Source organism: Trachypithecus francoisi, unplaced genomic scaffold, assembly GCF_009764315.1.
Source record: "Trachypithecus francoisi isolate TF-2019V2 unplaced genomic scaffold, Tfra_2.0 Lachesis_group1, whole genome shotgun sequence".
NCBI classification, from domain to species: Eukaryota; Metazoa; Chordata; class Mammalia; order Primates; family Cercopithecidae; genus Trachypithecus; species Trachypithecus francoisi.
Window position 1 is genome coordinate 178,060,102 of NW_022681454.1, and position 12,194 is coordinate 178,072,295.

Sequence of the window (12,194 nt, forward strand, 5' to 3'; positions counted from 1 at the left end):
TGGGAACAAGGGAGGGGCTGGGAAAAGGCACCTGTGACAGCCGCAGCTTGAATTGAGCTGCTTCCCAAACGGCCTGACTTTCCCATGCTGGAAGTGGAAGGGCCTCTCCGCTGCCCCCAGAATTCTGGGAATGACTTTCCATGCTGGGAGAAATGAGGCGGGCATCCACTCAATGCCCTGTGCATGGCATGGAGAGTGCTCTTGGAGGTCGGGTGGGTATAGCTGGTCCCTGGGAAAATGGCAAAGGGGTAAGTTAACCTTTGTCACACATAATCATTCTCTGCCTGAAACTGTGGCCATCCAGTGCCCACAGGCTCAAGGCTTCATGCTGACTTGGGCGTCTTCGTGTGGCAGCTCCCCTCCCCAAGGCCTGACCCAGCAACGACTGTGTTCAGATTTCCTAGGCCCTCAACCCTCTGGCTTCCCTCTTTTTCCACGTACATGACTTGCTTTCTAATCTGCAACCATATTTTGATAGATGCATCACAGGGTCAAATGAAATCCCCACCACCCTTTGTGTAAAATGTTTGAATTTTTTGTAGATATGCCCAGTCTTGGAGAGAAAATCAAATGTTGAGAATTTCTGGGTCATTTCCTGAGCACTAAACGTTCACTAGCAGATTTTAGTCAACCCACACAGGCTTTGGAACTGTCATCTATGAATGTTACAGAAATAACAGAAATGGGCTTTCTGCTTCAGGGGTGGCCATCAGGGCCAGTAACCGTGGTAATAACCAGACGCACTCAAGCCACGTGGTGGATTCCTCTGGGTTCTGACCCGGACGTCTTCATCTCTTGCACTCCCCTCCTGCTTTTATGTTTCTTTTATTGTCCTTTTTCCTCCTTCTTCTTGATTCCTTCCTGTACTCCATACTCTGGAATTATTTCCAAAGAGCAGGAGCATATCTGTGTCCGCTCGGTCTCCTGAGGCAGGCAGGGGTTTTTCTGCTTCAGTCCCTGTGGTGCCTGTAGTACTAGAACGGTGTCCAGCATACCACGGGAGCATGTTTGGTGAATGAATGAATCAATCAATCAATGAATCAGTCACTCAATCAATCAATGAGGAGGCTAGCTGCCTGGGTACATAGTCACCATCATCACATTTAATACTTGCCAGGGTTATGGGTCAAAACCCGTGGGTTCTCCTGGCCTCACAGACGCATCAACAATGGGCAATTTGGTTCTAGAATCTCATCCCTCCCCAACAAAAAGCATTCATTGGGATGAAATAAGAATGTCCTTTGTGACTCTGCAGTTTCAGCTACCCTTCACTGCTCAGTCACTGTGAGCCAAGACTAGAGCTTTGACTCCTAGGAAGCTTGCTGTGGTTTCCTACCTGGGTTTCCAGAAACAACCGGGAGGCAGTTGTTTTCTAGAGCTGTTTCCTCTGGCTCCACACCTATTCAGTCTATAAAAGTTGCTCAGCAGAAACCCCACCATCCCGTCCCTATCTGTGGCTGTCGTAAAGGAGGCTGTCGTGAAGTCTGCGGGAGTCCCGCTCCCCTCCTACCTTCTCTGTTCCTGAGCTTTGTGCCTCCAGGAGGGAGGCAGCCCAGACACGAAGGCAGTGCTTGAGATCAGGTCTCCAGACATTCCCTGAACACCACTTGTGCACAAGCTCTTCTTTCTTTCTCTCTTTTTTTTTTTTTTTTTTTTTTTGAGGCAGGGTCGTTCTCTGTTGCCCAGGCTGGAGTGCAGTGGTGCAATCTATCTCAGCTCACTACAGCCTTGACCTCCAGGCTCAAGCAATCCTCCTACCTCAGCCTCCTAAGTACCTGGCACTACAGGAGCGCACCACTGTGCCTGGCTAACTTTTGGATTGTTTGCAGAGATGCAGTTTCGCCATGTCGACCAGGCTAATCTTGAGCTCCTGGGCTCAAGAGATGGGTCTGCCTCCGCCTCCCAAAATGCTGGCCTTAGAGGCATGAGCCACCATGCCAACCCAGCAAGCTCTTGCAGCAGAAAGATGAATGCCCCAAGGGGACACTTGGCCTAGTGATTGGCCAGATACTCCACCGAGCACTTTTCATGAGTTTTCTCATTTAACCCTCGAAAGAACCCTCTGAGGAGTAACTGTTCTCAGCCCATTTCACAGATGAGGGAGCCAATGCTTACATAGGTTAAATGACTTGCCCCACGCCACAGAATTACTCAGCAGGGGAGTCAAAATGTGAACTCAAAGCTGACACTAAGCTGTGTTCTCTTAACATTCACAGGAACCCGGGTGAGGCGACAAGAGCTGAGCTCAGGTTCTCGGCCTCGGCACTCTCACCGGGAGGCGCCAGCATGGGCACCCTCCACAGTTCGGGCCCCTCACTTACAAACCTAGCACATCAAAACAAGCTGGCAAAAAGGTGGGTTTTTTGCTTCTGTACTTTTTGGTATAAGCCTGTGGTGAAGTGTCCATATTTGGCGTAAACGAATGTGAGTGGTCTTGGGAATCTAAATATAACATGTTTCTAAGTTACACACAACATAAATGAGTGTTTATGAGTGGTCGTGGGAATCTAAATAAAATACGTTTCCAAATTACAAACCAACTTACAGCGGGCATTTTGGTCTTTAACCTGTTTATTAAATCAGACACTGCCTGAACTTTCCTCTGAAGGAAGAGGAGAGGAATGAGCATTTACTGAATGCTAAATAGGTGCTACTCACGTTACTGGAATGCTTCTCTCTGATCCACCAGCCCCAGGAGAAAGGCCCTGTCCTCATTTTGCAAGCAAGGAAATGGAGGCTCAGAGGAAAGAGTTGACCCTCCCCCTGGGAGTGGCAGAACCAAGAGCCAGCCCCAGCTCCACCCCAAAGCCTGGATGTGGCCGTGACTCCTGAGTGGCCGCCCCTGTCCCCTTCTGGGCATGCTAGTTAGGGGCTGAAATCTGGGATCACCTTCCTGAGCTCTACCCCGAGAACCCTGAATCGCGTGCTCAGGCTCCCAGCTCAGCACAGCCCTGTCAGCTCTGTGTGTTTAGTGGCCTGGCCCCAGAATCAAAGCTACTGTTGAAGACACTCAGTATGAAGGGGACCACCTCAGGCTCAACCCTGGCCTACAAAGACTTGGACAAACACTAGCATGGCTTCTCACAGCTCAGGGCCGCATCCCTAGGTGGCCCCAGCCCCCTTAGGTGCCTCCCAAGGACACCCAAAGCTGCCAAAGAAGTTTGCCATTTGCTCCAGCCAACACCTGGAGATTGGGCCCTGGGCGCCATTCTGTGAGGGAGGCTGTTAACAAACCCAGGTGAGTTTCTCATGGACCAAGCCCCGTCTGCTTTTTGTAATTTTCCACTTCCCCGACCCCACTGAGCCCTGGTCACCCCCGCCCAGTTCTCTCACTTTCCCTTTAAAACGCCCAGTCTCTACTGCACAAATCAAACTAGAGTTCAGTTTGCACTGGGCCTTCTCCCTATTGCAATAGATATTACAGTCTTTCTTTACCACTTAACTAGCATCTGGCTTGGTTTATTTTTGAGACCAACAGCTGGGGCAGGTGGAGCTGCCCGTCAGTGACCGTCCCTCTTACTATTCCACTGCCCACCCCACCCTCGCTGCTGCTCTGCTGCCCACACCATAACACTGGCCCTCGGAACCACTCGACTTGCCCCAGTTACCCGCGGCCTCCTGACTTCTGCCTCTTCCACAGCCCTTCCTGGATGTCCACTTTTCATTTCCAGGAGGAAAACAGGAGTTGCCTGAGTTGGGCTGAGGCATGAAACAGAAAAGTATTTGGGCCTGTTAAGTGTTCCAGATTGCTGAAATAGCCCATGCAAGCCCCACTCTTTCCTGAGTTTATTAAAGGAAGTGGGGAAAGCTCTGTGCTTTTCAGAGTTTAAGAGCTGGGTGCTGCAGAGAAAGGAGATATTACTGGGAGCCCCAACCACCACGTCAAAGGTGCTGCTGGGTCCCAGAAGCTTAGGGCAGCTTCTGCAGGGGTCAGTGCCCACCAGTGGAGAAGAGGACTCTAGTCAGGAAGGAAACAGAGCGGCTGGGTTCTCGGTCATCCTTGCAGGGGAGGAATTCTTCTTCACTTAAGTCTTAGCTGCCCACTCTTCAAAACCACTTCAGGTATCTGTAGTGTACAGGGAGCCAGCTGGGAATTTCCAAGGGAGTTGGGGAATTTCCAGATACCGTTTCCTCTTGAGCTGTGATGCTTGATAGATCTAATGCTTTAAAAGTTTTCAGAAAAAGAGTCACATGTTCAGTTTTGTTATGGCATTATTTTACTTTGTGATGAATGTGTGGATGGCACACCCTAGCAACTGAGCTAAGCTTTTCCCTGTGGATTTGGGCAAGTACTTTGAGTGTCAACACTAAAAGGTGTTGATATAGTTTGGTTCTGTGTCCCCATCCAAATCTCACCTTGAATCATAAGAATGCCCATGTGTCAGGGGTGAGACAAGGTAGAGATAATTGAATCATGGGGGCAATGTCCCCCATGACAATCTCATGATAATGAGTGAGTTCTCACAAGATCTGAAGCTTTTATAAAGGGCTTCCCTCTTCCTGGTACACTCATTCTCTCTTCTGCTTCCCTGTGAAGAGGTGACTTCTGCCATGATTGTAAGTTTCCTGTGACCTCCCCAGCCACGTGGAACTGTGAGTCAATTAAACCTCTTTTCATTATAAATTACCCAGTATCAGGTATTTCTTCATAGCAGTGTAAGAACAGACTTATATAGTAAATTGGTACCAGGAGTGGGCTGCTGCTATACTGGAACACAAAAATGTGGAAGCAACTTTAGAACTCGCTAAGAGGCAGAGGTTGAAATAGTTTAGAGGGCGCAGAAGAAGACAGGAAGATGTGGGAAAGTTTGGAACTCCCTAGAGACTTGTTGAATGGCTTTGACCAAAACGCTGATAGTGATATGGACAGTGAAGTATAGGCTGAGGTGGTCTCAGATGGAGATGAGGAACTTGTTGGGAACTGGAATAAAGGTCACTCTTGCTATGCTTTAGCAAAGAGACTGGTGGCATTTTGCCCCTGCCCTAGAGATCTGTGGAACTTTGAACTTGAGAGAGATGATTGAGGATATCTGGCAGAAAAAATTTCTAAGGGACAAAATGTTCAAGAAAAACAGAGCATAAAAATTTGGAAAATTTTCAGCCTGATGCTGTGATAGAAAAGAAAAACCCATTTCCTGGGGAGAAATTCAAGCAAGCTGCAGAAATTTGCATAAGTAATGAGGAGCTGAATGTTAATCAACAAGACAATGGGGAAAATGTCTCCAGGACATGTTAGAGAACTTCACAGCAGCCCCTCCCATCACAAGCCTGGAGGCCTAGGAGGGGAAAATGGTTTCCTGGCCTGGCCCGGGGACCTGCTGCTCTATGCAGCCTTGGGACTTGGGGCCCTGCATCCCAGCCATTCCAGTTTCAGTTGTGGTTAAAAGGGGTCAAGATGCAGCTTAGGCCATTGCTTCAAGCCTTGGCAGCTTCCATATGGTGTTGAACCTGCAGGTGCATAGAAGTCAAGAATTGAGGTTTCGGAACTTCCAACTAGATTTCAGAGGATGTATGGAAGTGCCTGAATGTCCAGGCAGAAGTCTGCTTCAGGGGTGGAGCCCTCATGGAGAACCTCTGCTGGGTCAGTGTGGAAGGAAAATGTGGAGTTGGAGCCCCCACACACAGTTCCCAGTGGGACACTGCCTAGTGGGCCACCATCCTTCAGACCCCAGAATGGTAGATTCACCAACAGCTTGCACTGTGCTCCTGGAAAAGCCACAGACTCTCAATGCCAGCCTGTGAAAGCAGGCAGGAGGGGCTGTACCCTGCAAAGCCACGGGGGCAGAGCTGCCAAGACCATAGGAGCCCACCTCTTGTATGAGTGTGCCCTAGATGTGAGACATGGAGTCAAAGGAGATCATTTCAGGGCGTTAAGATTTAATAAATGCCTTGCTGGATTTTGGACTTGCATGGAGCCTGTAGCCCCTTTGTTTGGGTCAATTTGGAAGGGGACCATTTACCCAATGCCTGTACTCCCATTGTATCTTAGAAGTAACTAACCTGCCTCTGATTTTACAGGCTGATAGGCAGAAGAGAGTTGCCTTGTCTCAGGTGAAACTTTGGACTTAGACTTTTGGGTTAATATTGGAATGAGTTAAGACTTTGAGGGACTGTTGGGAGAGCATGATTGTATTTTGAAATGGGAGGGTATGAGATTTGGGAGGGGTCAGGGGCAGAATGATGTGGTTTGGCTCTGTGTCCCCACCCAAATATCACCTTGAATTGTAATAATCCCCATGGGTCAAGGGCAGGACCAGGTGGAGATAATTGAATCATGGGGGCATTTTCCCCCATGCTGTTCTCACCATGAGTGAGTTCTCACAAGAGCTGATGGTTTTATAAGGGGCTTTCCCCTTCACTCCAAACCCATTCTCTCTCTTGCTGCCTTGTGAAGAGTGCCTTCCACCATGGTTGTAAGTTCCCATGTGAACTGTGAGTCAATTAAAACTCTTTTCTTTATAAATTATCCAGTCTCAGGTATTTCTTCATAGCAGCATGAGAATGGACTAATACAAATGTTCATCTGTAAGGTAGTATTATTGGAGTCATGACACCCAAAGTATCTTTAAACTCTAAAACAATATTTGTTCATTTCACATTTTTATATTTTCCTGGTACTATGCAGGGCAAACAGTTGTAGCATACAAAGTGAATTATAGAAAACCTGACATATAGGTCTTGGGGAATTCTTGCACTTTTTCTCCCACTTTATGACACACTTCCATGTGCCATTATATCTAAAAAATAAAATAAAATAAAACCAACTCCAAAAGCAGACGGCAAAGTCATACCCCATCTCAGCAAAGTTTTATTAAATTCCATGCATCCCAGAAGCTGCTCTTCCAACATGTTTCATCTTTTTCCTTTCTTCCTCTCCAATTTTATGACTTTTTTCTTTTCCACCTAAGGAAACCTTCTAGCGTTTCTTTGCCTGCACTAAGCTTTTTCATGTCTACAGCTCTTCCCATTACCATTAGAAGGCAAGAGGAAGAGAGGAGGATCTTTGTATACTTGTCTCTGTCATATAGTATATGAATGTATGCCAGGTGTGGTGGCACATGCGTGTATTCCCAGATACTCAGGAGGCTAAGGGAGGAAGGTTGGCTTGAGCCCAAGAGTTCTGGGCTGTAGGGTGGTATGCCCATTGGGTGTCTGCACTAAGTTCAGCATCAATATGGTGACCTTCTGGAAGTGGGGAACCACCAGGTAGCCTAAGGAGGGTTGAACCTGCCCAGGTTAAAATAGAACAGATAAGAATTCTGTGCTGATAAGCAGTGGGATCAAACCTGTAAATAGCCACCACACTCCAGCCTGGGCAACATAGTGAGACCTTGTCTCTAGAAAAATAAAATAAAATAAACATTTTTTAAAAATGAATCTAAATTCACATGTAATGATACCTTTCTTGGAGATTATTTTACTTAAGAGCTGGCAACATAAATTCTTGACTTTTCAACACAGAGTTCTTCTAGTTTTTTAATAGTATTTTAGATCACTGCTTTTCAAATGTTAATGTACATTGGAATCTCCTACAGATTCTGACAAAATGCAGATTTCAATTCAGTAATTCTGGAGTAGGCCTAAGAGTCTGTGTTCCTCAAAGACTCCCAGATGATGGCCAGTGCTACTGGTTCTTAGATCTCACTTTGAATGGCAAGATTTATATTATTTCATTTTTTTCCAACTGTCCCCAAAACACTTCAGTGCAGTTGTTAGAATTGTTTTTGTTGTTGCAACTCTCATGTTACATACAGGCAACTTCAGGAATCCTGCTTGGCTGATGATTTCACCTCCTCTTAGCTTTGAAGACGGGATTGGAGTTATCCAGCCAGTGCATGCTCTGTTGGAGACAGTGCCACATGGGGCCCTTTCTAAGACAGACAGGGGCACAGTGACAGAGAGACACTAGTTGGAACAGTTCTATATGGGTCTTTAATGAATCAAGAATCTGGTTACTGTTTAAAAGAGTGTCTTGAATGGGTTTGTCAGAAGAGCCAAGGAGCCTCTGTTTGGAACAGTTCTCAAATGGCATGATTGTAGCATGAGGCAGGGAGAATATGAATGGCTTCTTTTCAGGAGAAGAAAAAGAGCAAGGGGATTGAAGTAATGGGGAGCCACTGGGCTAATCTTTCAGCTGAGTCTGCCCAGCTCTCATTAGCATACCCTCCTTATAGGTATGAACTGAAAAGGGGAGTTGGAGGATTGTGTCTATGGAAGGGACTAGGGGACCTGGGGAACTGAGGACCAGGGGTTAAAGTCTCATATTCAGTAAAGGACTCAAAAGTCAGTGATCCAAGTAATGACCAGAGAATATTAGAAAAGGAAAAACAGCAGCCAGCTGCATTCTTAGATGTTATTAGAAATCAAGGCCTGTATAGCTGAGGGGTGCTCAGTGACCTCTGGTTCTGACCCTGTGTTTGCAGATAAAGAAACTAACATTCGGGAAGTTGGATGACTTGCTCAAGGTCATAATATTGGGTAGGGCTTTTAGCTGGCTTTTGAACTCATGGTCCCAAGCTCTTTGCAGTTGAACATATTTGTTGTTGGTTGCATTAATTAACTCTAACACATTTAATTAGATATAAAAATTGTTCCCATGGATTAATTTAAATTCTGTTTTTGAAATGGTGCAGGCAGTACCCTGAAAAAAAAAAAATCAGCAATAAAGGCCATAGCTATGTCCCCAGAGCTCAGCTGTGACACCTGTGGGCAGCTACATATTTTGAAGTTTGAACAAAAGTTCTCTGAAAAGGAATTTGGAGGAAAGACATTTTATTACAGTGAACAGTTTGCAAACTCAGGAGACACTGTCTTCCTGTATAAGGAACGTGTGCATTTCAGAGAACAAAGAGAGGGTTTGGCTTTTGTAGGTTCTAAATCCGGTCTGTTTATGCAAATAAAGGATTCAAACTTGCTTAGTTATGATTGATCAATGCAGCTGAGTTTTGATTGGTTGACACAGCTAAGCCCTGATTGGCCAAGGTGGGGGAGCTCTGATTGGTTGGTTCAGGCAAGCTCTGAAAGTCCACAGTTAAACATAGGTGTAGGTTTTCCCAGAACTCAGAGTTACGTCTGTGACCTCTAGCCAGCAAAGGGCCACTTGGCTCTGTTATAAATGTAGGCCCAGTTAGCAGCTCGGGATCTATCCTGAAGGATTGGCTCTTTCAGGTACACATTTGTTCACAAAAGCATGGTTGGCTTGTTCACACAAAGACAAGTTTCCTCACAGAGAATCCATTATACACCCCGAGCATATTTAACTCCCACAGCCCATTAAGTAGATGATAATATTCTTATTTTGCAAATAAGGAAACCGAGACTTGGAATAAATACATTGTTGCAGGTCACGCATTTGCACTGAGATTCAACCCCAGGCCTGCCTTCTCCCACTCCTGTGCCCCTTCGCCCACTGCCTGGCCCCCACCCTGCTGTTTCCTCCTGGGTGTGCCAGGAGCACTGACCAGGGACTCTGGGGACAGGACTTGGTTTTCTAAAGTGCCGGGAGAAATAGGAGAATTCAGAGGGAAATGAGATCTGATGCTTGGCTTATGGGAGAAGCAAGATAAAGGGAGGCTAAAGGCAGGAGAAGCAATGGGAGAATGTTTGCCTGGTGTCCAGTGGTCACTGTGCAGCTGCTCCTCTCTGCTGTTTCTGTGAAGGGAATCATACAAGGTACTTTCCAGCAACTGTTTTAGACTTTTGTTTTTGATGAGCTGGAACGACAGCAGGTAGGTGGGTGGTGGGAACCCTCTTTTTCACTTTTCTTTCTCTCTTTCCTCGTCGTGAGCTCAGGGGCCATAAGCCACCTATTCAACAGCCAAAGAATGAAGCAGATCTTGGCAATGCTACCATTTCTGTAACTACTCAAGGCTTGCTGCCCTTTGACAGACTGGAGTAGAGTGCTTCAGGGGAAAAGCAGTACCCACCATCACCGTGGCATCTCTGCTCAGCGCTGACCATCACGTTGAATTTCTATTTCTGTCTGTAGTAAGATAATCAGCTGAAAAGCAGATTGCTATTGAGAGGGTTTTCTAGTTTTCTTAGTAAGTCAAAAACCAAATTAGATGACCCAGATCATAGGCCCAGATCAGTTTAGAGAAATCCCTCCAGTCCTTCAGTGGCATCCTTACCAGGAGGTTCTGACTTGGAGGAAATGGACAGCCTGCATTTTCTGGAACTGAGAGGTTGCACGAGGAAGGGAAAGAGAGAGAAATCAAGGATGACAAAATCTGGGATTTTGGTTTATCCCTTCTCTCAGGACAGAACCAGTTCTCAAGCAGGAGGAGAGAGGCTTTAGAAATACCCAGATCAGTGAGCCTGGGACCCTTGATTTTCTGCTTTCTGGGCAGAGGAAGGGGAAGTTTCTGGTTCCAGAGAATTCCAGCTCAGCACCACACCCAAAATGGTGCAAGTGGATGACAGTTACGTCCAAGGCGGGGCTGTAGGGTGCAGGGGCCTGCATGTGGCACCCTGGAGTCCTGACAGTTCCCCCGAGCCACATGAAGGTCACACAGCCATATTGAGATACCCTGGCACACAGAGATCTCGGGTGGCTTCAAACAAGCCTTAGTGAATCAGGCGTCAAAACCAGAAAACAGTTTCCAGGTCCTCAGACGCCACCACGGCCTGCAAAGCATCACCCCCAAAGACCAGAGGAGGCCAGTCCCACCTCAGAGGGCAAACGCAGTGCAGGAAGGGGACCAACCCAGCCACTTTGTTGCACAGACTGGCGTGTAAATACAGGACACAAAATGGGCCTCTCTGTCTGCTCTGCCATGAGTTTGCCTAAGCCACACCTCTCCTCTCTAACTAGAGTGAACAAACATCACCTGCTGTCCTGGCATAATTATTAATAGTGCCCTCTTTCTCTCTCAAACACATCTCAGATGGATCTGACGTGAGTGGTTAAAAAATAAATACTATAGAATAAGGTGCATGCTGTAATTCCAAGTAATAATGAGAAGAAGCTCACCTACGTGTGTAAGGTTCCTCTATGCAGGGAGCATATTTGGAAGGACACTGCTAACCACGGTTACCTGAGGATGGTTTGGGGACACGGACAGTGGAGCGTTATTTTTATATGCATTGCATGCTAAACCAGGCACTTGTTTCTAAAAATGAAAAAATGCCCATTTTGGAAGATGATTTATAATGGTCACTCTATCCAGAGCACAGGCATCACCTTGCCATGGAGCCGGGGAGGGCAAAATCTGAACATCTGCACGTCTTTGCTAAGGGGCTGAGCATTTGTTTGACACTAGAGTAGTTTCTATTATTGCAAACAGACTAAGTTTACCAGCTCATGCTAAACGCAGTTCAGTTTGCTTTTCCTATTACCCAGTGGGCATGGGCTCATGAGGAAAATTAGAACAGCGAAGGAGAGGCAGAGTCAACATCTGTGCCCATCCAGGGGCAGTGTGAGTGGTTTTGTGCACATGTTGTAGTTGAATTCTGACTTTTGAGAGGTTGGTTACTCATTTCTTCCAGTAGACAGAAATCATAGTATTTGTTTGCTGGAGCATGAGCTGCTTTATTTCTATTTTCAGAGTTTCACTTTGGGTCCACAATGGGGCCTAAAGCCAGTGCTGGAGGTTCCCAGCCAATGAGAGTGCAGCAGAGCGTGGCTGTCCTGCAGATGGTGACAGGTGGGGACTCTGCCCCTTCACTCGTGGAGGTCAGGTAGGGCTAAGTGGCTGCAGCTCCCTAAGCAGTCAGTCCTTTTTTAAAAAAGTAAGAACAATGGCCTTCATTTGTTAAACTTTTTTTTTTTTTTGTAACTCAAGAAAGAATCATTGTGGCACTGAGCCTCCAGTGCCACCAGACTCAGGGTTGCCAGGTAGGCAGGGTCACAGCTGGGCACCCCGTTGTGCTGTTCCAGGCACCGGCCCGTCCCCCGGCCTTGGGGTTGAGTCTCAGGGTTGGCTGCATGTATTGGTGTGATTTCAGGGCATACACATGGAACGTGCTGCCCAGGAGCTGGGCCCAGGGAAGCCAAGTGTCTCAGCCCTGCGGAGTTGTCCTGGCGTGGTGCACAACCTGGCTGGTGACTTGGAGAGCAAACAGTACCCCACCCCAAGGGTGTCTGCGGGCGCTAGGCCTCACATTTGGATTCTTTGGCATCTCCCAAAGAGCATCACCGGACCCAGACCCGTCACAGCCATGCTGAGCTTGCCCGTGGTGGTGTTCCCGAGGAA

The 12,194-nt window shown here is 47.1% G+C and overlaps 1 long non-coding RNA gene across 3 annotated transcripts in view; it reads left to right on the forward strand.

Annotated features, from left to right (window-relative positions):
* Positions 1-12,194, forward strand: part of LOC117086189 — a 30,931-nt gene that overhangs the window by 6,218 nt on the left and 12,519 nt on the right. For all 3 annotated transcript variants that reach the window (XR_004438231.1, XR_004438230.1, XR_004438232.1), the window contains exon 2: positions 2,217-2,354. This is a non-coding gene — a long non-coding RNA (uncharacterized LOC117086189). The remainder of the gene's footprint in view (positions 1-2,216; positions 2,355-12,194) is intronic.